The sequence below is a fragment of the Miscanthus floridulus genome, chromosome 5, assembly GCF_019320115.1.
Source record: "Miscanthus floridulus cultivar M001 chromosome 5, ASM1932011v1, whole genome shotgun sequence".
Classification (NCBI taxonomy): domain Eukaryota; kingdom Viridiplantae; phylum Streptophyta; class Magnoliopsida; order Poales; family Poaceae; genus Miscanthus; species Miscanthus floridulus.
This window is the reverse complement of record NC_089584.1, coordinates 8,474,815-8,479,610: the sequence shown is the minus strand read 5'-3', so window position 1 is coordinate 8,479,610 and position 4,796 is coordinate 8,474,815.

Below are 4,796 nucleotides of genomic sequence, written 5' to 3'. Positions count from 1 at the left end.
GGAAGGCATTGGGTTCTTGATAGTGGGTACACTCAACACATGATCAGTGATGCAAGAATGTTCAACTCAATCAACACCAATGGCAATGATGGTTATGATAGTATCACATTTGGTAACAATGGCAAAGGAAAGGTCAAAGGGATTGGTAAGATTGCAATATCCAATGACATGAGCATATCCAATGTGTTGCTAGTAGAGAGCTTGAACTTCAATTTGCTATCCGTGGCTCAATTGTGTGATCTTGGATTCAAATGCATATTTGGGGTAGATGATGTAGAGATCATAAGTGTAGATTAATGTAGATGGGGATCCCGATCTTTTGTCAGGTGATGGTAACTATCGTTGTGGCAGAGAATGACACACCCATCCGGCTTTAGATCGAAAGATCGAACCCTGCAATCTTAGCACCACAGCTCCTTTGGTTATCAACCGAGTCATGGACTAGGTTGACCTCACCAAGAAGGCTAATCCCTGCCTACGCAATGAAGAACACAAGCAAGAACAAGAAAGAACGCAACCAAATTGCAGATGAATGATTAAACTCACGAAGTTGGGGTCTCACAAACCGATAAACGATGAAACTGTTCTTGATAGATTAATCTAAGCAAAACCCCCAAACCCTAATGATGGTGGTGACATATGATTATAAAGGTCTTAGGGTCATCGCCTACCCTAGACGTGCCCCCTAATGCGCCCAAACATGATACACGGTCCAACAGACCAAAAGAAGGTGTCGCAGCACCCTGGCAGATTCTGGATGCTAACTTGTTTCAACGATTCCTATTGATTCTGAAGAGATTTTGATGTGAAACCACTTGGATTGGCTTCCTTATCAAATTATCTTTCCATCCATATGTGGAGCATCAAAAACGGAGTCTTGATGCGTCCTGGGTGACCAGTTTAAGGCAGACTAGTCCTGGATTCTGAGGCAGACTCAAACTTAAGTTGCTTTGGGCCTCCACCTTGGGGACTCAAACCAAATTAGCCTCGGGCCTCCTTCTTGACTTGGACACCCTTGCTGGCCTCCTTTCCCTCCATCCCATGCGCCAAACATGGTCATATGCATGGGTATCATGTCCTCATCATAGATGGCTTTAACTTGATCTTCAAAGGCTTTAGATATGAGAATCTATACTTGGTTGATTTCAATGGTAGTGAAGCTCAATTATCTACATGTTTATTCACTAAGTCTAGCATGAGTTGGTTATGGCATAGAAGGCTTGGTCATGTTGGAATAAAACAATTGAATAGATTGGTTAAGCATGACTTGGTTAGAGGCTTGAAAGATGTTGTGTTTGAAAAGGATAAGCTTTGTAGCTCTTGTCAAGCCGAAAAACAAGTTGGAAACACCCATCCCAAGAAAAGCATGATGAGCACTAGTAAAGCATTTGAGTTATTGCACATGGATTTGTTTGGGCCAACTCAATACACTAGTATTGGTAAAAATAAATATGGCTTTGTGATAGTGGATGATTATACTAGATACACATGAGTATTCTTTCTAGTTGACAAAAGTGATGTGTTTGCAATATTCAAATGATTTGTCAAAGGCATTCACAATGAGTTTGAAACAACTATCAAGAGAGTTAGAAGTGACAATGGTAGTGAGTTCAAGAACACTAGAATTGATGAGTTGTGTGATGAATTTGAAATTAGATATCAATTCTCGGCCAAGTACACTCCACAATCAAATGGCCTTGTTGAGAGGAATAATAGAACACTCATTGATATGGCAAGGTCTATGCTTAGTGAGTACAATGTTAGTCAACCTTTTTAGGCCGAAGCTATCAACATGGCTTGCTATTGTAGCAACCACCTCTATTGTCACCTATTGAAAGAGAAGACACCATATGAGCTCTTGAATGGTAGAAAGCCCAAAATTACATATTTTTAGGTCTTTGGTTGCAAATGCTATATTTTGAAGAAAGATACTAGATTGGGCAAGTTTAACAAGAAATGTAATAAAGGATTCCTACTTGGCTACTCTACTACAAGCAAAGCATATAGAGTTTAGAATTTGGATAGTGGTACTCTTGAGGAAGTTCATGATGTTGAATTTGATGAAACCAAGGGTTCATAAGAAGAAAATAAGAACTTAGAAGATGTTAGAGGCATTCAACTTTCAAATGCTATAAAGAACATGGATGTTGGTGAATTGAGGCCTAGGCAAGTAAATAATGATGAAGATGATCAAGTGCAAGTGCTCTCTAACTCAAATATGCAAGATGATACAACTCAAGCTAGTACAAGTGGCTCTCATGACAATAAACAAGATCAAGTGGCAAGTACACCATCTCAACCCAATGATCAAGTAAATACAAGCAATCAAGTTCCAATGCTCCAACCAACAAATATTGCAAGGGATCATCCATTGGACACTATAATCGGTGATATTTCTAGAGGTATACAAACAAGATCAAGATTGGCTTCATTTTGTGAGTATTTCTCATTTGTGTCATCTATTGAACCAAAGAAGATAGATGAAGCATTGAAGGATGTTGATTGGATGAATGCTATGCATGAAGAATTGAATAACTTCACAAAAAATTAAGTATGGGAATTAGTAGAGAGACCAAAGGGACACAATGTGATTGGAACCAAATGGGTCTTTAGAAACAAGCAAGATCAAGATGGGATAGTAGTAAGGAACAAAGCAAGATTGGTAGCATAAGGATATACACAAGTTGAAGGTCTTGACTTTAGAGAAACATATGCCCCGGTTGCTAGATTGGAAGCAATTAGAATCTTGTTAGCCTATGCTTGTGCCCACAACATCAAACTCTATCAAATGGATGTCAAGAGTGCATTTCTCAATGGTTACATTAATGAAGAAGTATATGTTGAGCAACCTCCTGGTTTTGAAGATGACAAGATGCCCGACCATGTGTACAAGTTGAAGAAGGCATTGTATGGCTTGAAGCAAGCACCTAGAGCATGGTATGAGAGATTGAGGGACTTCCTACTCTCTAAAGGGTTCATGATGGGCAAGGTTGACACCACTCTTTTCATCAAGAAGATTGGAAAAGATTTATTTGTGTTGCAAATCTATATTGATAACATCATATTTGGATCAATCAATCAAGGCTTTTGTGATGAGTTTGAAAAGATGATGGCTAATGAGTTTGAGATGTCCATGATTGGAGAGTTGAGTTACTTCCTTGGTCTTCAAACCAAGAAATTGAAGAATGGTATATTTGTGAGTCAAGGCAAGTATATCAAGGACATGATCAAGAAGTTTGGCATGAGTGATAGCAAAGCCATTAGTACACCAATGGGAACAAATGACAACTTGGATAGTGATGCAATTGAAAATATGGTGGATCAAAAATTATATCGGTTTATGATTGGAAGCCTACTCTATGTGACCGCATCAAGGCCGGATGTTATGTTTAATGTTTGTATGTGTGCAAGATTTTAATCCTCACCAAGAGAAAGTCATTTGAAGGCTACAAAGAGAATATTGAGGTATTTAAGGCATACACAAAATGTTGGTTTGTGGTATCCCAAAGGAGCAAAGTTTGAGCTAGTTGGTTACTCCAACTCAGATTATGCGGGATGCAAGGTTGAAAGGAAGAGCCCCTCGGGCACATGTCAATTGTTGAGAAGATCACTTATTTCATGGTCATCGAAGAAGCAAAATAGTGTTGCATTATCAACCACCAAAGTCGAATACATATCTACCAGTAGTTGGTGTGCATAAATACTTTGGATGAAGGCCACTTTGAGTGATTTTGGAATCAAGTTCAAGAAAGTGCCATTGCTATGTGATAATGAGAGTGTAATCAAGTTAACCAACAATCCGGTTCAACATGTAAGAATAAAGCATATTGATGTCCGCCACCATTTCATAAGAGATCACCAACAAAAGGGGGACATTTGTATTGAGAGTGTAGGCACCGAAGATCAACTTGCTGATATATTCATCAAGCCATTGGATGAGAAAAGGTTTTGCAAGCTAAGGAATGAGTTGAACATATTGGATTTCTCAAATATGTGTTGATGCACCCCCCCCCCCCACTTATATGACATGCCTCTCCTTCGAGCAATCTAAGGTAAAAGTTGATTGGCATGGCATACATCCTTGGTAAGGACATTATTAGTACATCTAGTCATCTCTCACATTAAATAGGCTCATTCATGAAAATCAAATGAATTTGTTGATTGTATGGTACCACTATTGCTTCTATGCTTGATTTTGTCTAGTGGTAGCATATGACATGTTTGTGGACTTATAAACCCAGTGTTTAATCTAGAAAATGAGCTCTAACTATTTAACTCAACATGGTACAAGATAACCCTTATTTGGAGGTGTGAAGAAGCTTGTCCTTGGATCAAACCGAGTTAAATGTCTTTGCCAAGTACTCTAGATTGAACCAAATTTGGGAAAATAATCCTCACCCCATTGATTGACATTGATAATCTTAACATATCTATATTTTGAACCTTTGTGGTCATTGATGACAAAGGGGGAGAAAAACAAAGATATTAGTAATATTAGTACTATAGGGAGAAAAATAAAGATAATAGTGTACTAAGATAATGAAAAGACAACAAAGGGGGGAAGAAATAAAGATATAAGTGATAGAGGGAGAGATATGACAAAGGAAGGAGTTCAATTAAAATTTTGAGCACACAAGTAGGGGGAGCAAGCTCATGAACTTGTATGGTGTATTTGAATGTGCATTTCATATGTTTGCTTGCATGGCACACATTTTAAATTTCAATATCCATGCTTGTGTGGTGTATGCTAGTTGTAGGTTTGAATGATGAAATAAAAAAAACTTGCATGCAAAGGT